The sequence below is a fragment of the Lampetra fluviatilis genome, chromosome 1 (genome assembly GCF_964198595.1).
Source record: "Lampetra fluviatilis chromosome 1, kcLamFluv1.1, whole genome shotgun sequence".
In the NCBI taxonomy this organism is placed as follows: domain Eukaryota; kingdom Metazoa; phylum Chordata; class Hyperoartia; order Petromyzontiformes; family Petromyzontidae; genus Lampetra; species Lampetra fluviatilis.
In genome coordinates, this window is record NC_136275.1 from 40,782,305 (window position 1) to 40,804,806 (window position 22,502).

Genomic DNA, 22,502 nt, shown 5'->3' on the forward strand with positions numbered 1-22,502 from the left:
AACAAGCCGGCACGCAAGGGAGCCATTGTCTCCTCCGTCGAGCGGCCTGCACCAAGGCCCCCGAGTCGCGTGGGGTTATTTTTTTTATTTCCCGTCGTTTCGTTGAAATTCCGCAAAAAAAAACTAAATCGATCAACAGTGACAGCTTTTGATAATGCTGCTGCTGCTGGATGATGATATGAATGATTTGAGAAAGACGGTAAAAGTTGTCTTGAAGATGTTGATACATAAAATATGGTAGTGACGATGACAGATACATGTAATGATGACACTGATAAATCATGATTGATAAATGAGGCTGATGATCATGATGGTAATGATAAATTAAGATAATCAGGAATGGATGCTGCTTCAATTGCGTTTTCTTTACTTAACATTTTTTGAAATCTTACCAGGTAAGACCCACTGACCTATATTTCCCCTTTTTCAGAAGTGATCTGGCTATCACAAATGATACGTCACCGAAGTGGCTTATCGTCGTCGTGTGGAAATTGACAGCAGCCAAATGCTCTCTAAGCGCGTTATGTTGTTTCTAAATGTGGAGGGGGAAAAATCGGAGGAGCCGGAGACAAATCCACGCGACCACGGGGCGAGACCGAACAAACTCAAAATATACAGCAGCAGGCGTCGTCAGGGTCACACCCATGAACCCACAACTTCCTGCATACCAGGCGAGGTAGTTAACATCCCTCCGCCAAACTAAGGGTTGGTGATGAAATCGTCGATGTGTTTATTCAACGGGGCCGTACGGAGGTTGCAAAATCCAAGCCCCTCTCTCTGTCCCCTCGCCCCTCTCTCCTCGTTTGTGTGCCACAAAGTCGCGGGATGATGATGATGATGACGGCCAAGTTAGCGGCGTGAATCGAGCCCCGAACGTCGCCTGGCTAAACTTTACACTTTGCTGCGGGGTGGTGAAAAACAAGGGCAGCTCATAAAGCCGAACCTTCAAAAGCAGCAGTAAAGGGTCAATGGCAAGGGTGTGTCTTGGATGATGTCACGTTACTCCATCGTAAACTTCTCCGCTGCGTGCTGTTGTTGTTTGTTGTTGGCAATGTCCACGTCGTCACCGAGGCGCGTGTCCCGTGGAGTTGAGACGGAGGGCGGCGTTTAGAGCAGCAGCAGCAGCAGCGGCAGAATCGTGAGCGTCACGCCACTCTCCTGCCCACCGCAACGGCGGTTACCAGCGCGGCTAATGTTTCTTTATCTTAATAAACTTTAGCCGAAGGGCCAACATCTCTCATTGAGGCCTCTTCATAAGGAAATGTAACACAACCCCGTTTATATCAAGGTTAGGCTTATGACTGCAGATAGAGCAGCCTGATAAGCAATGCAATAAACGCAGGCTTTGACAGTGCCCTGAACCCTCTCATCACCCGGCTGAGGTTGCAGGCAAGGCGAGGGGTGGGGGCGGGGGGCTGTAGCCGCCAGAATGCCGCGTGTGTTCCACATACCTGGCGCGCACATCAAAGACCTGTCGAGGACACACACCTGTGCTGTGAAGTCGTGCGAGAGGGAGGGAGGGAGAGGGAGGGAGGGGGAGGGAGGGGCACTGCCCACTGAGCTAAGCCACTCTTCGGCAGAGCTGCGGTTGCAAACTGCATCGAGCGCTCGGAGCAAGCACCCACGAACACACACACACCACACACTAACACCACACACTACACACACTAACACCACACACACTAACACCACACACTAACACACACACTAACACACACACATGAACACACACCCACGAACACCCACACACCACACACTAACACACACACACCACACACTAACACACTAACACACACACTAACACCACACACACACTAACACCACACACACACCACACACACACTAACACCACACACACACACTAACACACACACACCACACACGAACACCCACACACGAACACCCACACACGAACACCACACACACGAACACCCACACACGAACACCCACACACGAACACCCACACACGAACACACACACACACCACACACACGAACACACACACACGAACACACACACACACGAACACACACACACGAACATCCACACACACGAACACCCACACACTAACACACACACACACTAACACACACACATGAACACACACCCACGAACACCCACACACCACACACTAACACACACACACCACACACTAACACGCTAACACACACACTAACACACACTAACACCACACACTAACACCACACATTAACACCACACACACACTAACACCACACACACTAACACACACACACCACACACTAACACCACACACACACTAACACACACACGAACACCCACACACGAACACCCACACACGAACACACACACACACCACACACACGAACACACACACACGAACACACACACACGAACATCCACACACACGAACACCCACACACGAACACCACCCACACGAACACCCACACACGAACACCCACACACGAAAACACACACGCACGGAGCACCGTGCGTGCCTGAACAGACTGTTGGGGCAAGTGCTTTTTAAATCCTTTATATTAAGTTCACTTGCTTTGTTGGTTGCTTGCTTACGACCGTGCAAATCTTTCAGTCGTTTTTTAACCCACTTCCCGTGATCCAATCGAGCTGACATTTTGCACACAGACTCGTTGTGCGTGACAATCTATTTTCGTGAATTTTTTTTTCCAAAATTTACACTTTTTAGGAAAAAAATAAATTATATTTCATTACCAATTGCTTAATGGTGGCAGGCAATCATCTGACCCATAGATGGCATCCATCTCAAGCTCGAGGACGAGAGGACTCTAGCCGCCACGCATATAAAGGATTTATAGTGAAAAACTTTGTTTTTACGGGCAAATTTTTTTAGAGCTGCTTTTTGTGTTTAGTTTGTTGTCATTTCCCCTCATCTACGATTATCACGGTTGGTCACGTACGGTGCGAAAGAAGTTCAACACACAGTACGTAGCGCGGGTCGGGCGCACAGCCCCCCACTTGGCCAGCCTGCAGGTGCGCGCGGAATCAAGGGGAGAGGAACCCCCAACAGGGCCCTCGAAATATAGACGGGGAGAGCGAGGGAGAGTGAGAGAGCGAGAGTGTGAAGGTGAGAGCGAGGGAGAGTGAGAGAGCGAGAGAGTGTGAAGGTGAGAGCGAGGGAGAGTGAGAGAGCGAGAGAGTGTGAAGGTGAGAGCGAGGGAGAGTGAGAGAGCGAGAGAGTGTGAAGGTGAGAGTGAGGGAGAGTGAGAGAGTGAGAGAGCACTTGTCGTAAAAATAATTATCGTAATATTACAAATATTACATAGAAAACATCGGGGGAACATAGACATGGAGTAGGGAGAGAGGGGGTAGAGAGGGTGGGTAGAGAGGGGGGGTAGAGAGGGGGTAGAGAGAGAGGGTATAGAGAGAGGGGGTAGAGAGGGTGGGTAGAGAGGGGGGTAGAGAGGGGGGTAGAGAGAGGGGGTAGAGAGGGGGGTAGAGAGGGTGGGTAGAGAGGGGGGTAGAGAGGGGGGTAGAGAGGGTGGGTAGAGAGGGGGGTAGAGAGGGGGGTAGAGAGGGGGGTAGAGAGGGGGGTAGAGAGAGGGGGTAGAGAGGGGGGTAGAGAGAGGGGGTAGAGAGGGGGGTAGAGAGGGTGGGTAGAGAGGGGGGTAGAGAGGGGGGGGGTAGAGAGGGGGGTAGAGAGAGGGAAGGGGTAAGGAGAGCAGAGTGTGACATCTTTTGTGAAATCTTTCATTTAAAAAGGGAGGAGGGGGTTACATAAAGCAAAGCATAAAAAAACGAAATGATGAACGAGGCAAAGTGCCGACTGCACCGAGCATCTTCTTATTTCATCTGATCGTATAAAAACATATAAAAAGAGAGTGAGAGCGAGTGAGGGAGAGAGAGAGTGAGAGAGAGGGATAGAGAGAGAAAGCAAAAACTGCATTTTGTTCCGTGGCAATGACATTTACGCTTGGAATGAGCACACAGCAGTCGCGTCGTCACTGTGTGCACACTCTGTTACACACTGGAGGTCTTGAAAAGAGCAAGCGAAAAATGCTCAATATCGACCACCGACGAGAAAGACTCTGGAGGAACACCACGGAAGAGCGTGGTGGTGGCGGCGGTGATTTTCATCTCGGTTTGTTTATGAAAGCTAAATAATTATTTGCTGGTGTTTTTTAATTCTAGAGTGTCCCCCGCCAGGAGAGAAGTCTGTCTGTCTGTTTTATAAGAAGGAACTGACGGTCGTTTTAGGCCGTATTTATTTTGCGTGTGTGTTCATGTTGAAGCCAACCTGTCTCCTTCTCTCTCTCTCCCAGCTGTTTCCTATTTTTCATTGCAGGGAGAGGGGGAGAGAGAAAAAACTATCCGGCAAATAACAAAAAGGGGTATACGCCTGGCGTAGATTTCCCCTCGCTCGCGCCCAAATCAAAAGCATCTCTAATGAGCGTTCTATGCTCGTCAAACAATTGACTTCAACAACAACAACAAAAACACCGGTGTGATAACCCTCGTGCCTCCCACGAAATCACTCCCGAGACGCTTCGCCCTCGCGCGGCCAACCCCAGGAGATGCCTTCTTCTTAGTTCTTGACGACGACAACAACAAAGAGAATTCCAGAGAGATGCTTCAACACGAGCACGTGGCCTCCAGAGTGCACCTAGCCTGGCACAGGCGTCGTGGAGACGCCACTTAGTGGCGAATGGCGGCTATTGTTGAGTGTGCGTATGTACAAACCCGCTGACCTGAGTTTGATTCCCGCTCACGGCCACCAACACCAGTGATAGAGATGATCTGAACCGGTCCTGGGCCTCCCCTTGGGTCGACTCAGCCTGAAACGAGTACCTGGCGCGGTGGTATAAACATCGCCACTCATGGAGACAAAGGCGGCCCGGCGTGGTGCTGGCCACCCACCCACCCCCTCGTGTGCCGTGCGGGCCTTCAAAGGTGTGCCGGGCAAACAGAACTTGCCCTAATAGTCTGTTCAAGGCTACACGGGGTATCTTTGTATTTGTACTGACGATTGGAGAATAGTTCTTAGAGCAGTTTATTATCAAATATAAGCAGTCTCAAACCTAATACAACAGTAGAATACTTATTTTAATTTGCAACCATTTACCAAATCATTGCTGGGTGCTTGACCATACTTCACCACGCCAGTAGAGGCAGGTTGGTCAAGGGGACCCCGGGAGCGGTGTACAAATATCACTCACCGCTGATGTCAGAACTAAGCTCGCTGGGTTCATAGGGACAGTAGTGCATACACTACTTCTCGTGGGTTCGATCCCGACCCTGGCGATGCCTGCTGTATATTTGGAGTTTGTGTGTGTCTCACTCTCCCCGTGATTGCGTGGATTTTCCTCTTGGTCCTCCGGTTTTTCCCTCCACATTTAGAATCAACGTGCGTTCAAGAGTGTGTGGCTGCTAGAACTGTCCACGTGATAGGAAGCCACTTCGGTGAGCTATCATTTGTGGCCAGACCGCATCTGAAAGAGAGCCATATAACAGCTCAGTGGGGCCTTGCCTGGTAAAATACAAATAAAATGTTTAGTTTAGTTCAAAGCTATGACCTTGGGGGTCGTTTCCCCTACTGACAAATAAGGGAATGCCACTGCAACCCGTAACGGGATGCCAGTCGCGTGCGTTTCAACCGCGTCTCATCCGCACCTCCGATTAGCACGGTTGGCTACTAACGTGATTGCGAAAGAAGTTCAACATACATACTCACTCACACAAGGAGCGAGCCGGTGGCAGAAGCCCTGCTGTTGGGGCAGGGCTGTCACACCCGCACCAAGGGGGTGACATTAGCCACAGGACTGGCCCCAATTTGACTGATCCAAGGACTGGAGAGCGAGAGTTTGCGCACGCCCCAGGATCTGCCACCACCACCACCGCTGCCCTCCTGGGGGCCACGCAGCCCAAGGCTCATTCACCGCTCGGGGGGAGGAGGCGAGCCGTGGATGCCGGCGGATAATCCACATCACGTGTGGCCACATCTGAAGTGCGGCTGTCAGGCACGGCGGATGTGGAGGGGGTGGTTGGGTGGGTGGACGGGTGGCTGGCGGGCTGAGTGTGTGGTGGTGGGGGTGTCTCTGCTGCTTCACTAATCCCGGGACAATATTAGCCGAGCTCGCACCACGCGGCCTCCATGTGGCCACCAACAATCTCATCGCGAGAAGAATTGTTTTGCTTTTATTAAAATTGTCGTAGTTATTGCCCGTGACAAAAAAAAATCGCCATATCATTCACCACGATTCCCATGGGATTTCAGAACGTGAGCAGGATTGATATTGGAGAGTGCGTTTAACTATGTTTGTGTTTTACCAGGTAAGGCCCACTGAGCTATGTAGCTCATTATCAGAAGTGACCTGGCTATCACCAACGATAGCTCAACGAAGTGGCTCATCATCATCATCACGTCGAAATTTAGAACAGCCAAATACTCTAAACGCGTGATGTTGATTCTAAATGTGGAGGAGAAAAACCAAAGGACCCGGAGAAAAATCCAAGTGACCACGGAGAGAGACACGCAAACCCCAAATACACAGCAGCAGGCGTCAGGGTCGGGGTCGAACCCACGACATCCTGCATATCAGGCGAGGTAGTTAACATCTCACCACAATGCCGCCCATCGCTCAATAAACCCCAGAACCCAAGCGGTGTGGGGAGGCCTTCGTTCAGGGCTTCATATTGAATCACACGATTGGGGTAAAAAAAAATTAAACAGTTGTGCATGTGGCCAAGTTGTTAAGTTGTAAGTCTAGAGTTGGCTTCAAATGATAGTGGGAGATAATCATCAAGTAGGATTGGCAATGTGTGCGTCAGATGTCTGATTGTCTTATGAACTAAACATTCGGATGTATGATTATTCGGTATGCTCATACAGCGATTATCACCGCATGATAAACGGGCATCAACGTTGCATGCAAAGCAATGCTCGAAGATGCAGAATCAGAATGTTTCTTTAGACTGGAAGAATCCGATGAGCTATGAAGCTCTTGTTGATAGATGCCCAGTAGGGGCTGGTGGTCAGAGAGTTTCAACACCAAACAACACAAACACACGACAGGAACGCAACGTCTAGGAGAGGAGGGAAATTCACCTCATGGCGGTACCCCGGGGAACCACAGTACCCCGGCTCTCGCACAATGTCCGTGATGCAGTCATTCTTAGTCTGTTGATGGTCGGCGATGCGGCAATCGACTCATCTCGACGAGCTGTACACACGATGCACCACCACGGTGCGTACCGCGAGCGTTCAGAGTTTCAGCGCAATCGTCCTCGCTGCGTTTCGACATCGCGGAGAGTGGCGCCGATTTCAGAATGATTGGTACCCCAGTCGCGGAGTTAACGACACCCCTGGGAAAAATAGTGCCCCAGGAATAAAACATTTAATTGCCTCGGCCGTTTAGTATTATTTGGTACCCCGGGGGTACCGCCATAAGGATCAAATGACTAAAAATAAATAAATGAAGTGTAGAAGTTCAGCTGCGCTTCTGCGGCTGTCTGGAACGCTCTTCCTTCTGACGTGAGGAAGCCACTGGGAGCTGTGCATTTCTACATCATCATCGTCGAGATTGTTACACTCACTTATTGAGAACTGCTTTTTGTGTTTAGTGTTGTTGTCCTTCCCCCAGCACCTCCAATTGGCACGGTTGACCTACGTACGGTGCGAAAGAAGTTCAACACATATACACACACATACACACATGCACAACAACCGCCATTCGCAACTAAGTGGCGGTGACGTCACCGCGACGCTTGTGCCAGGCCATGTGCACCTTGAGGCCACGTGAAGTGTCGAACGCCCACATACACACATACACACACACATTCACACACACACACATTCACACACACATACGTACGAGGAGACTGCCACTGACGCAGGCAGGCGTGGGGGGAGGGCCGCGTGCTCTCGCAAACCGGAATCGATGTCACGTCCATCACGGAGACGGCCACAGCGAGTGACCTTTTTGGAGCCCAGCAAAGCGACACATGCTGCACGTGCACACAGATGGATGTGTGTGTGTGTGAATGTGTGTGTGTGAATGTGTGTGTGTGTGAATGTGTGTGTGTGAATGTGTGTGTGTGAATGTGTGTGTGTGAATGTGTGTGTGAGAATGTGTGTGTGAATGTGTGTGTGTGAATGTGTGTGTGAATGTGTGTGTGTGTGAACGTGTGAATGGCACCTGCCCCGTGACCTCCTGCCAGCGGGCGTTCGACACTTCACGTGGCCTCAAGGTGCACATGGCCTGGCACAAGCGTCGTGGTGACGTCACCGCCACTTAGTGGCGAATGGCGGTTGTTGTTACGACAATGCGTACATCATTGTTATTATTATCAAAGCGTGTTCGTTTGCATGTTTTACCACAAGAGAATGACGTGTGGTTAATGCAGACTCGATGAGAGGCCTTGCAAGTGGTGTGTACTTGGTGTTTGAACATCTTAACACCTGTTTTATTGCCAGAAACGGTAAACTATTATATTTCACCATAGATATAACTGCTCGGCCCGAGCTAGAAGTGTTCTGATACTTGAATTGTCTTTGCAATCTTCTTGGTTCTTTCCGTAAAGTCACGTAGGACAATTTGCCCTGTTCGCCTTTTGGAGTTGTTCTCTGGTCTGACACCGGTGGTGACACAAGGCCATGGAGAAGGCTGCTGCTGCCTCTGCTGTAGGACAATCAGTTTCAAGGACACTGCCAGATATATTCATTATCAGAGAACGTGTGTTTGCATGTTCACCACAAGTATGTGTGCTAATGCAGACCTCATGCCTCGAAGAGTTTATCTATTTGGCGTTTGAACATCTTAACACCTTTTTTTATTGCCAGAAAGGGGAACCCCCTCTTCTTATTTTCCTTCATTTTGATCCTGGCAAAAAGGTCACCACATTATGTCCGCCACCTCCTGTCTTCGTGTTGCTGGAAAGGGTCAAACAAATCCTCTTTCATGCGTGCATTGTTTTCCCCATCACGGAATTCCCCTGCGCGTCCTTGTCTCTCTGCCTGTGCGTGCCCTCGTCGCAATCGCCCCTGTGTCGCGGGGAGAGACGCAACGGGCCGCTTTGGCGACGCGGTCAACGTGGATATCGGCTGAGCACACGGCCAGCAGTCAGTAGCCTCTTGCAAGCGATGCCCGTCAGCTGTTCACAAATCCTCACCACCCTCTGTGAAGCGCCCTGCGTGCTATGTGCATCGCCAGCGGTGGACCGATCACACAATTAATGACAAACTGTTGGAACAGGTGTGAGAGAGGGAGGGAGGGAATCAGCAGCAGCAGTGCGCTCCGTGGTCGTGAGCGATTTCCACTGTGTTGTGAGGCCCATGGCATTCTGAGACAATCACCGCGTGTGTGTGTGCGCGTGTTTTTAACGTTTAGTTCCCGGGGCACACAAATCTGGGAGATCTGATTAATTGCGTTTTTACACTTTCCAACTAAGGTGGTGAGCTTTTGGGAGAATCAGCTCAGTCCATTTCCCTCTCTGTCCGAATTTTAAAAGTTGTATCTTACTGGGCTGTATAGTCCTTTTTCAGAAGCGACGTGGCTCTCACAAATGATAGCTCAACAAAGCGGCTTTTCGCGTGATAATTTAGAGTCGCCAAATACTCTAAACGCGTGTTTGTAAATGCGGAGGAAAAAAACCGGAGGACCCGGAGAAAAATGCACCCGACCACAGGGAGAGAAAGAGAGATACGTAAACTCCAAATATACAGCAGGCGTCAAGGTCGGGATCGAACCCACGACCTCCTAAATAGCAGGCGAGGTAGTTAACATCTCCTAGCCACCGTATGAAATGAGAGGCACTGTAACTCCCATGAACACGACCACAACACGAACGAAACTTGAGGCGAGATTTGCGTTGCTTATGGGGAATTTCGCTTTTGAAGAAAAGTTCCCGAATTAATCAGAGCGTTGCCCAAGCCTTGGGAGCTAACAACCATTGCAGCTACCTCCATGCGTATGCACGATCGTTGTTGTTGTTGTTGTTGTTCCTACCTTGTTAATGTGACATCGCGTCGGGTGGTGAAAGAGTGACACCTGGAAGCGGTTTGGTAAAGCGATTCCGCGTAACGACAGCGCCGCGTTGTTGCGGAGGGCGCTGAACAACGCGACAGACATCGCTTCACTCAGCTCTGTTGTGCGCGAGTTGTTTAGTAGCCGCGGTTTCACAACGCGAGGATAGGCGGTGGCTTCATATAAGGGCATTGACATCCCTTGCCTCCTCCAGACCCTGCTATCAGAGGATCCTAAAAGTTAACCATTGACCGTTTCCCTTCTCTCTCCTTTATTTCTGTCTCATTGTGGCCCTTGGATTGTTGACCTGTGCCGCCGACTCTATTTGAAGTCTCCTTCACGCGGCTTTGGCATCACGGGGGGCGCTTTGTTTACCGTCCCAGACTCACACGTGATCAGAGGACACCGCTGCCGCCCAATGCCGTCGTAGTTGGACATCTCAGGTGGGCCGCACTTTGCAAAGTGAACTTTGGTGGGATTATCTCCCCCACCGCACCTCCACAGGCGGTTATTGCGCCCTCTGATCGATCAACGTGGGCGCCCCGTGGCTCTTTTGTTCTGCCCGAGTGCAGGATAGTGTAAGTGGGTGGCTCCGTGCAGACACTGCCTCGTGGTTGTTGGGTGGCTGCATGGAAACGTTGCCTTTCCCAACCTGGCCTTTGGGCCAGCCAACGGGAGCATGCGTGTTGTTGTTGTTGTGGATTAAACATCACAATGATGGCAAGGTTGCTGGTGTCACCGACGCGTAAAGAGGCCCATCTGGCTCTTACAAAACTCCACCGCGCCGTGTGGTGTCCGCACACGTAGAGACCGGATAATCTACAACTATGATGATACCCATACTATGATACCTGCTAGAACGGCGGCTTCGATTCCCACTAAGGATTGTCCATGTCGCTGGTAGACTAAATTAAACTATTTCATTATATATATTTAACCGGGTAAGTCACCACTGAGCGATGTAGCTCTTTTTCAGATGCGACCTGGCCACAAACGATAGCTCAAGCGGAAATGTATAGCAGCCAAATACCCTTAAACGCACGTTGATTATGACAAATGTGTAGGGAAAACTGTAGAATCCGGAGACAAAATCTACGCGACCACGGGGAGAGAGAGAGACAAATTCAATATATATACAGCAGCAGGCGTCAAGGCCGGGATCGAACCCACGGCCTCCTGCATACCTGGCGAGGTAGTAAACATCTCGCCGCCGTGTGAAGGTGGGGGTACCCACGATTTACCCGACCACACGCGTCCTGCCAATGGGCCACTGCGGTGACACACACACGCGAGACAAAGATTACCCCACTCCCCCCCCCCCTCGTTATAGCCTTCACAGACTGTCGGGGCAAGTGCTGTGCTGTTAGCGAGTAGCAAGCACCCGTGAAGGCCGCCAATGGCACACGAGGGTGAGGTGTTGGGGTGCCCGGGTAACCCCGCCCGGACCGTCTTTGTCTCCCCAGTGGTGACGTTTACACGCCGCGCCAGGTACCACTTGGAGGCTGAGGTCACCTCGGGCGAGGCACAAGAACACGGTTCAGATCATCGTCACTGGCGTTGGCGGTGGCCGTGAGTGGGAATCGAACTCACGTCGCCAGCAGCGTGGTCACCCCTACGCTGCAGCTCCCCATTAACAACCACACACACACGCACACACGCACACACACACGCACGCACACGCGCACACACACACGCACACACGCACGCACACGCACGCACACACGCACACACACACGCACACACGCACACGCGCACACACACACGCACACACGCACGCACACACACACACGCACACACACACGCACACACACACGCACACACACGCAAGCACACGCGCACACACACGCACGCACACACGCGCACGCACACACGCCCAGCCTATCCCACACATCCCACCGTACGTTTTTTTGTCGTGGTGGGTGGGTGTAGGTGGGTGGATGGGGGTGGGTGTGGGTGGGGGTGGGTCAGTGGGTGTGGGCGGGTGTGGGTGGGTGGGGGTGGACGGGTGGGTGGGGGTGGACGGGTGGGCGGGTGGGTGGTGGTTCCTCTTTGATATTTGATGAGCGCCGGCCCGGCTGGCAGCCGCCAGCTACGCGCCGCGCCCTTTGTGCGGCGCGGCGCGCATCCGAGCGGCAGCCGCCCGCCGGGCGCCACTCGCTGATTAAGGAGGGGCGGGGGGGCGGGGGGGGACCCGGACCAGGTCTCGGGGTTTCCCGAGACCGCCAGTGACCGATGGGGAACCCCTCTGCTTTTGGGCGCCCCGATGGCGAGATGTTAACTACCTCGCCTGGTACGCAGGAGGTCGTGGGTTCCATCCCGAGCCTGACGATGCCTGCTGTATATTTGGAGTTTTCGCGTTCTCGCTTTCTCTCCCTGTGGTCGCGTGGATTTTCTCCGTATTTATAATCGACATCACGCGTTTTGAGTATTTGGCTGCTGCTATTAATGTCTCCACGTGATGATCAGCCACTTCGTTGACCTATAATTTCTTACAGCCAGGTCGCTTCTGAAAAAAGTGCTTCCAGAGCCCAGTGGGGCTTTAACTGGTAAAAAAAAATGTAAGTTAAACTTTCGATGAGTAAAAAGACGCCGATTGTTCTCGGGAAATGCGTTGCGGTCCGGGCAGCTGCGCCCGAGTGTCGTCGGAGGCTCCCCGCAGTTCCGCGAAATCCAAAGTAGAAACTCCGTGTGGCGGGTAGAGTGCGGGCACTCCCACAACAACTTCCAACAGCACAACTCGCTCCAGAGTGGAGAAGTAGGCGGATATACACTCTGGAGAAGTTTTAAAGAGCTCCCTCTGAACCAGTGTTCTTCATTGCCATTGGTGGCCTTTAGTGTGGCCTCGAACATACGGCCTCCAACAATACACAAAGAGTGACACCCCCCCCACCCCCCCCATCATCGTGCTGCTGTCAAACCCCCAATGGTTTCAAATGCGCGGCGGCCCTCACACTGATGATGACTTTTGGCGTTCTCTGGTGTGACACTGGTGAGACTAGGCCATTAAGAAGGCCGTCTCTGGTGTAGGCCAATCCGTTTGAAGGACAATGCCCATCTATCATCAGAGCATGTTTGTTTGTATCTTCACCACAAGTAGCTGTGGTCAATGCAGTAACTTGATTGCATAATAGAGGTGTTTTGGGTTAGATCGTGTCATATATATAAATGTGTCGTTAAAACCCGCCCGGTGGTGGAGGGTGTTAACGACACATTTATATATTTACGCGATCGAACCCCAAAAAACCTCTATTATGGATTATGTTGGTCGCGAAAGCCTACGCGTTAGAGTAACTTGATTCCCTGCAAAAGGTTTCTATTTGGTGTTTCAACATCTTAACCCCTCCTGTTTTATTTCCAGAAAGGGTCAAACTTACTCTTATTTTTTCATACTTTGATGACGTTTTATTGGCGAGAGTTTCCCCCTCCTCTGAAAAGTGGTGAAGAACGCTGCTCTAAGCGGAAGCCCTTTCGCCGGCAGTTCTGTGGACAAGCAATTGCAGGGTGGTGTCTTTATCAACTTGTGGCCGGGTGAACTGTGGGTATCCCCACCCATTTCCGAGACATCTGGTTGACGTGGAAGCGTAGGGTAAAATATATGTATGTATGTTCAATTTATTTCGCACCGTACGTAGCCAACCATGATTAATGCCCATGAGCGATAGGGCATCCCATGAATTCCCTTTGCCAATGGAACTTTCCACCAGTAGTTCTGCGGACAAGTAAATAATTGCCTCATAGGGACTGAATCTTGCAATAAGCACCAACCAGCAATGTAATGCTGAGACATGCATTTTAATCGTGCAGTGCGACATGCGTTAAACTACCACCACTGGTTGATCTCTGTCCAGGAGTTTGCGCCTCTGGGTACGTGCAGAACCCTAAGGTGTTCATTGTCCTCTTAAACCGGTTTCAGGGTTTTGTTGCCAGGTATGCTGCAGGTGAGTCTGTGCGCCGGGTCTCAAGCAAACGCGAGGAGGCATTTCAAGTGAAATGTCCTTCAGCATAACACGTGGCGGGCGAAAGTTAAAGCTCCAGGAACACGTGGACTAGATGACATCGTTCAAGTTGTCGTTAAGTGGAATTGGGCAGGACGCGCCCGATAGATGTACGTTTGCCTACGTACGGTGCCGAAAGAAGTTCAACGTACACACGTACAAGGAAGACGTATTCTTCTTTCGTGCGGCTGCTGCTGATGTCGGCGCAGAGCGACTGCTGCAATGTCATGTGCAGGTGGTCAAGCCCAGACAGCCGCGTCAGGAGCAGAGTCGTGAATCGTCGCTGTGGTGTCCCCTTCGGAATTGCGGATCGGGGCGTTGCATCGTTACACGTTGCACGGTCTCTGTTCTGGATGACCACGGTCGCACGCTTCTACTGGAGGGTTTTTAATTTCCCATTTGTGCATCATCAGGCAACCCGCATCTACTGCCATGGTTTGTGCAGTGGATGCGGTTTAGGGGTTGACCACGAGCTTCGTGGAAGATCGAACGCAGGGATATCCTGCGCTGGGTCTTTCATCAGCAGTGATTGTTCGTGACTTCTTGTGAACTCCATTCAGCTCTTCCAAGCGTCATCGGGGGTTGAACTCGCATGGTTGAAGGTTAAGCGCATGGGGTCCAAAAGGGATTGCGTGACTTCAAGCGATGCCGAGGGACGTTATCGAGGTCCTGGTGAATGGGATGGGGCAACTGTTTCCCCCCGATTCGCACGACTTTTCCCGGAGGGTTTCAGCGTTGCGAACGGAAGCAACAATGACGGAGGACAACCAACAGGCGACTGAATGCGTTCATTGAGGGCATGGAACGATGAGATCGCGTGTTGGGTGCATCATCACGTTGCATGACCGTGAGAGATAGTGGCGGATTGTAGAGGTCTTCATCCAGCAGTGGATTGACCATGGCTGACGCTGCTGTGTGCACATTATACTGTACAAATGTGTAAAACATATCACTTGTTTTCTTACGGCTAATTGCATGATCACTATGAATAAGAATAACAACAATAACAATGCGCATGTACAGCTACGCCTCCACACACCGTGCGGGTCGTGGTGGTTATCTGAACATTCCTTGCACCACGTTGGTCGATAAGAGTTGGTGCGAACGGGAAGCATAGATGTGCAGTATAACAATTCAATCTTGCTGTACCGCCCTCTGTTGCCCAGACCGATGCAGTAGCAGCAGCAGCAGGAACCTATAGCACCTGCTTTTGTACGTGGTGATCACCCCTCCAAGCACCGTGCAAGCTGAGCCCTGATTAGCCTCTGAGATCTGATTAGATCGGGCGCGTTCCATGTGATTTGGTCAGAAATAAATAAATGGTAACCATACTTCACCACGCTGGTCCGTGCGGGTTAGTGACGTGTGGGGGGGGGGGGGGGGGAGGCTGAACCGGTTAATTGATCACTCACCACGAATGGAAGCCGTGGGCCAAATATTCAAAATCAGGTGTCCTGGGTTCATAGGGCAATGGTGGTAACGACTATACGCTCATAGAATATATTTAGATTATTTAGCTGCTATACATTTTTAAATGATAAGCCACTTCATTGAGCTATCATTTGTGGCCAGGCCGCTTCTGAATAATACGTTAATAGCTCAGTAGGGTAAGATAAAAAATAAAAAGTTTATTTTTATTAGTATAATTTTTTAAAGTGATTTGTTTACATTTGTTATACCTTGCACTCATATAATGTTTGTGTATTGTTTGTCGTTGTAACGTTCTTACCCGCCCCTGCTAGACATCTGTGAAAAAGAGCTGTGTAGCTCATCGGATTACTCCTCCAGTCTAAATAAAATTAGAATTGCCCCTTGCTCTGCATCACGTTGATGGCTGTAACTTCTTCGGTGGCGAGTCAACAGTTCAACTGCAATGTCCGTCACATGCATCCTTTCCAAGATATAATTCACAACAAATATATATTCCCGGTGGTTCGGGGTGCTGGACGGGTTCAGATACATTACTCACCAATGGTGTTCGCCTTGTCCGGGAATTGAACTCGGGTGGGCTGGGTTCACAGCGCGGCGGCGTTGACCATCCATTTCCATTGCTCCTTTCTACAACGTACTGCTGCTGCACCGTTGGCCACGTCCCGTGCCAACGAGCACCAATACAAACAAGCTGCAGGGCACTGCTGAGTTTCAGGCGGTGCTGTCAAATAGGACATTTACGGCGGGGGAGACGCGTTCTCGGCTACAAAGTCACGAAATAACAATGCAGGTGACGGGAAGGTGGGGGGGGGGGATAAAACGGCAAAGCTCCACGCACACTGTCAAAAAATCCATCTCGAAAGCAGCAGCAGCAGCAGCAGTCTTTTGTTGTTGTTGTTGTTGTTTTCATGGCCCCCTCTCTGGAGGATCGCGCGCCGGGATCAAACACTGCGGCTCCTGGTGTGGGGGGTGGGGGTATCGAGCCGTCGTGCGGAGTAAACACGAGTTTACGGTTGAAGAAGTAGCAGCGCCGTGAGATTAAACCCCCTCGCTTTTGATTTTTTTCTCTCTCCCCCCCACCACCACCACCCCCCTAAAGGACAAAGCGCTGGACTTCAGTAAAACTTCACAAGCGGCGGCTGCTGCTTGCTGCACCTTTCCTTTCATTTGTTATCTCTCGAGCCGGGGAGATGAAAGGCGTCCGTCACTCAATGGAAGCTATTTACATAATAACAAGCAGGGCCCCATTGAGACACCAACCCACCCCCTCCCTCCCCTTGTTTGCTGATCAGCGCCTCTGCGTTTTTGGGCCTCGAGTTTCACCTGGGGGTGAATCTCCCCACTCGCGCCTTTGCATTTTTTTGTCTACATCTTCGACAATTCCAACGCCGCCGCCGCCACCACGGCCACCGCTCCACCTCTCTCGCCGCTTCGTGTCAATCCCCCCCCCACACACACCTCCTCCCCCCCGCTTCCGACCTCTTTTTAAGCACCAAGGAGGGAGATCCTGAGCCCGAAGAACAATTTACAAACGCTGTCATTTGAACAGCTGCTCCGAGGCGTATTCAGAGAGGAGCAGCATTGTCCTGGCGAACCTCTCGCCCCGTGCAAGACGTCAAAATGAATAGCCAATTGAAGCGAAACCCGCCTCCGTCTCTGATCGGAATATGTGTGCCACATATCAGACAATATGTGAATATATTACCCGACAACAACAAAAACCGTTTGATCTTTTTTATGGCATTAAACGGAGACAAATGTTAATGTGATATCATAAAAAAAACTAATTACATAACTAATTTATCAGACCGTAGTTATATTGTCAAGTAATGATTACATCTTGGAGTGCTCATGAGAGTTGGCAGCGAATCGCAGGGCGCTTCAGCCAGCAGTGGGTTGAGCATGGCTGCATGCGCGATGAATGGCAGCGTAACGCAATACGTCTAACTCGTGGGCGTGTATCTGGATAGTGAGCTAGATTGGCTCGTCCGAGGGGGGTTCTTTTTGTAAACACTCGGTCACAGAAAACAAAAAAAAACATTTAACATCCATCGCTTTGAACGCACGGATGGAGAGTTGTCGAATGCGCGTGTTCTCTCTTTCGCTCGTCGACATGGGGACGCTTCCATTTGGACAGCGGCAGAAATGGGTACGGAAGGCCAACTTTCGTGGTTGGGTAGGTCCCGTGTGGTGGGGGAAAGTGTGGGTACTGTGCACCCATTCATAGGGGCACTCTTGGACTGTCGTTCGATGTGCGCAAGTTGATTGTGGGGTTGGACTTTTACCTTCACATAAATATTTAGAATGTGAATGTTTCGGAGTAATTAATCTTAAGAGCAGACTACGGTAGTTGAGGCTCTACATTCTAAGCACATATATGGAACGGTGAATTACGCTGGATACAACCGTATTAATTGCTTGGTTATTGTGATAGCTGTGGGTTTTTTCACTGCAAAGTTAGACTGTGATTGTGGGAATGCCAAACGCATCTTAAAATACCACGGGGTAATCCGCCTCTTCGGTCTGTGGTCGCTGCAGTACCGCATTGAGCACCGCTGTGGCATTCTGTAAATATCGGTACAAGCGAGGCAGTGTATGATGTAATAATGCCTTGGTAGAATTAATCCCAAGTCATGGCTGTAACTGTACAGTATTGCTATTAATCTTTGTTTGATGTTGTAACGATCGTGTCCGGAATACAAAAATAAACAATCCAGTCCAAGTGCATAGTTTAATATTGCAAAGATCACTGAAGATAGCAGCGGCTTCTTGGGGAGGTTGGCCTTCATCCAGCAGTGGATTTGGCCATGGCTTTTGATGATGATGGGAGGTCGTGGGTTAGATCCCGACCCTGATGATGCCTGCTGTATATTTGAAGTTTGCACGGCGATCTCCACCGTGGTCGCGTGACATTTTCTCCGGGTCCTCCGGTTTTTCTCTCGACACTATTTTAGAATCAGCATCACGCGTTTAGAGTAATCGGTTTTTCTGCTGCTGCTATAAATTTCTACACGATGTTAAGCCACTTCGCTGAGCAATCATTTGCGATGGCCAGGTCGCTTCGAAAAAACGAGCTACGTAGCTCAGTGGGTTTTACCTGGCGATACAAATTAAATAATAACAATTAAAAAAATAAAATAGTTAAAATATACAAAACTAGACTTAACACTTAAAAGGCCCCAAGCACGTGGGTTGTAGAAGTGGGAGGGGCTGTTGGTGTTTGAGGGGCGGGGTCACGCGGGGGCGGTGAGCCGAGGGGCGGGGCTAGGGGTGAGCCGAGGGGCGGGGGGATGGGGGACCGATTACCGGGAACCTCCCCACCATCCAGCATCGCGACACCCGATTGGTCAAAACATTGAGTTGTGGGCGATGAAGCTGCGCGTCGATTGGCTCAGGACATCAGAGAGGAGGCGGCGACGCGTCACGGCGACTTATTTATTTATTTTCCACCGACACTGAAGCCGCGTGCTGCTGCCGCTTGTCGATAAACTTCGCCGCGCCAGCCGCAACGGCAGTGTCGTAGTTTGTGGATATCTTATTAAATATATGTAATGTTAACGTTTGTAAACGTCTCTTCAGTTGTATTGCATTATACTCTTTGGTTCTTTCGGTAAAGTCACGTAGGTATTCATTAAATCGCGACGTTTCTGGCGCAATGCACAAGCGTCCGTCACGAAAACTTAAAATCGAGATTGTATTGCATTGTTTGATGATCCGATGATGATTGCTGATGACCGGTTGGGTTAATTCGTGGTGGTTTAATGTTGTGTGTGTTCTGATATTTTCAGCCCAGAAGCTAACAGTCCCGAGACTATGAAGTTTTATTTTTTTTTAAACTAATACCGTACAGCATTACACATTATCACGTATCCATAATAAAAGATTAGTGGGTGAATAGAGCACAAATAACTTGAGGGGGGGGGGAAGTGAAATAACTCAGTGGTTCTGTCGAGTATTACCAAAATAAACAGTTCAAGATAGCGAATGTAGTGGTGAGTAGTAGTGAGTGGTGAGTAGTAGTGAATGGTGAGTAGTAGTAAGTAGTGGTGAGTGAGTAGTGAATGATGAGTAGTAGTGGTGAGTGAGTGTTGAGTAGTAGTAAGTAGTGGTGAGTAAGTGGTGAGTAGTGGTGAGTGAGTGAGTAGTGGTGAATAAGTGGTGAGTAGTGAGTGATGGTGAGTAGTAAGTGGTGAGTAGTGAGTGAATGGTGAGTGAGTAGTAGTGGTGAGTGAGTAGTGGTGGTGGTGAGTAGTTGTGAATAAGTGGTGAGTAGTAGTGAGTTAGTGGTGAGTAGTAAGTGAATGGTGAGTGAGAGTAGTAGTGAGTAGTAAGTGGTGAGTAAGTAGTAGTGAGTGGTGAGTGAGTAGTAGTGGTGAGTAGTAGTAGTAAGTGGTGAGTAAGTAGTAGTGAGTGGTGAGTAAGTAGTAGTGGTGAGTAGTAAGTAGTGGTGGTGAGTAGTAGTGAGTGAGTAGTAGTAAGTAGTGGTGGTGAGTAGTAGTAGTGAGTAGTAGTGGTGGTGAGTGATGGTGAGTAGTGAGTGAGTGGTGAGTAGTAGTAGTAAGTAGTAGTGGTGAGTAGTAGTGAGTGAGTGAGTGGTGAGTAGTGAGTAGTAGTGAGTGAGTAGTGGTGGTGAGTGGTGAGTAGTAGTGAGTAAGTGAGTGGTGAGTAGTAGTGAGTAGTAGTGAGTGAGTAGTGGTGGTGAGTGGTGAGTAGTAGTGAGTAAGTGAGTGGTGAGTAGTAGTGAGTGAGTAGTGGTGGTGAGTGGTGAGTAGTAGTGAGTAAGTGAGTGGTGAGTAAGTGGTGAGTAGTAGTGAGTGAGTAGTGGTGGTGAGTGGTGAGTAGTGGTGAGTAAGTGAGTGGTGAGTAGTAGTGAGTAGTAGTGAGTGAGTAGTGGTGGTGAGTGGTGAGTGATCTGGCGCGGCGCGGCTGCTTTGATGTTTGTCGCCGCGCGCCGCCAACGGCCGCCGCGCGAGCACGCGAGGGGCGGGGGGGAGTGGGCGGTGCTAGCGCGGAGGGAGGGAGGGGGAACCCGTCAGCGTCGTGCCCCCGCCCACCGTGTCCTTTCCATCCAATCAGATCGCACCCCACTACGACCCCACCCCACCACCCCCCCTCTATGCCCCGCCCCTCCCCCGGCTGCCCCGCCCCCAGCTTCTCGAGGCGGCGGCGCCACAAGAGAACGGGGGGAGCTCAGAGGCGCTCGCTCTGCAAGTCGCCCCAATCCACTCGTTGTTTTTAGTCTGTTTGTAACTAGCACATCTCTTCACGTCGTCGCCTTGGCTTCAATTCGCCAAGTCACATTTGTTGTACGCGTGGTGGGGAAGAGCAGGGCTTGGAGGCGTGCGTGGAGCTGGTGAAACGCCGCTCCGCACAAGTCTCGGCTAATTTGCGAGGCGAGGCGAGAGGCAACATCATCATCGCCCGTTCACGACGACGACGGGAGAGAGAGACGCCTGGCTGGGCGACAGACGACGAGGAGGAGTAGAAGGCAAACTGAGGAGAGAGTAAGAAGGAGACGAGGAGGAGGGTGCGAGGCTGGAGAGGGGCGAGCGATGAGGCCCGGCGCGCCGAGGTGAGGAGGAGGCGTCGCTGCTGCTGCTGCAGCTGCAGGGCTCGGCCGCGAAGGGGAAGCGTCACTCGAGTAGCACCAGAATGTGTGTGTGGTGGTGGTGTTATACAGTGTGTGTGTGTTACACAGTGTGTGTGGTGGTGTTACCCAGTGTGTGTGGTGGTGTTACACAGTGTGTGTGGTGGTGTTACCCAGTGTGTGTGGTGGTGTTACACAGTGTGTGTGGTGGTGTTACACAGTGTGTGTGGTGGTGTTACACAGTGTGTGTGTGTTACACTGTGTGTGTGTGTTACACAGTGTGTGTGTTACACAGTGTGTGGTGGTGTTACACAGTGTGTGTGTGTTACACTGTGTGTGTGTGTTACACTGTGTGTGGTGGTGTTACACAGTGTGTGGTGGTGTTACAGTGTGTGTGTGTTACACAGTGTGTGTGTGTTACACAGTGTGTGTGTGTGTGTTACACAGTGTGTGTGTGTGTGTTACACAGTGTGTGTGTGTGTGTTACACAGTGTGTGTGTGTGTGTGTGTTACACAGTGTGTGTGTTACACAGTGTGTGTGTGTGTGTTACACAGTGTGTGTGTTACACAGTGTGTGTGTGTGTTACACAGTGTGTGTGTGTGTTACACAGTGTGTGTGGTGGTGTTACACAGTGTGTGGTTGTGTTACACAGTGTGTGGTAGGGTGTTGTTGTGTGGTGTGTGTTACCCAATGTGTGTGTGGTAGGGTGTTGTTGTGTGGTGTGTGTTACCCAATGTGTGTGTGGTAGGGTGTTGTTGTGTGGTGTGTGTTACCCAATGTGTGTGGTAGGGTGTTGTTGTGTGATGTGTGAGTTACCCAGTGTGTGTGTGGGGTAGGGTGTTATTGTGTGGTGTGTTACCCAGAGTGTGTGGGGTAGGGTGTTGTTGTGTGGTGTGTGTTACACAGTGTGTGTGTGGGGTAGGGTGTTGTTGTGTGATGTGTGTTACCCAGTGTGTGTGTGGGGTAGGGTGTTGTTGTGTGGTGTGTGTTACACAGTGTGTGTGTGGGGTAGGGTGTTGTTGTGTGATGTGTGTTACACAGTGTGTGTGTGGGGTAGGGTGTTGTTGTGTGGTGTGTGTTACACAGTGTGTGTGTGGGGTAGGGTGTTGTTGTGTGGTGTGTGTTACACAGTGTGTGTGTGGGGTAGGGTGTTGTTGTGTGATGTGTGTTACCCAGTGTGTGTGTGGGGTAGGGTGTTGTTGTGTGGTGTGTGTTACACAGTGTGTGTGTGTGGTAGGGTGTGGTGTTAGTACCACAGGTGGCGTGTTATCGTGGTGATGTTGCCCTGTGTGTACTGCTGTAGCGTGTGATGTGTCTGTGTATCACGTTGTGGGGGTAATTGCTGTGTGTGTGTTTGTGCTGTGAGTGCTACGGGGTGTGATTGTGTGTGCAATGCGACTGTCGTGTTGTATCGAGTGGTATACTGTGTGTGTACTTTATGTTGTGGTAGTGAATGGTGGGTATTACGGTGTGTGTGGTGTTGTGATGTGGGGAGCGGCAGTGTAGCG

At 50.7% G+C, this 22,502-nt stretch overlaps 1 protein-coding gene across 4 annotated transcripts in view; it reads left to right on the forward strand.

Annotated features, from left to right (window-relative positions):
• LOC144936163 (axin-1-like) overlaps positions 1–22,502 on the forward strand; it is a 68,686-nt gene that overhangs the window by 13,765 nt on the left and 32,419 nt on the right. For 2 of the 4 annotated variants that reach the window (XM_078863103.1, XM_078863094.1), the window contains exon 2: positions 20,736–20,978. The gene's annotated coding sequence lies outside the window, so the exon portion shown is untranslated. Of the gene's footprint in view, positions 1–20,585; positions 20,979–22,502 lie in introns of those variants that run through there. The other 2 variants (XM_078863084.1, XM_078863111.1) reach the window with 2 other exon arrangements.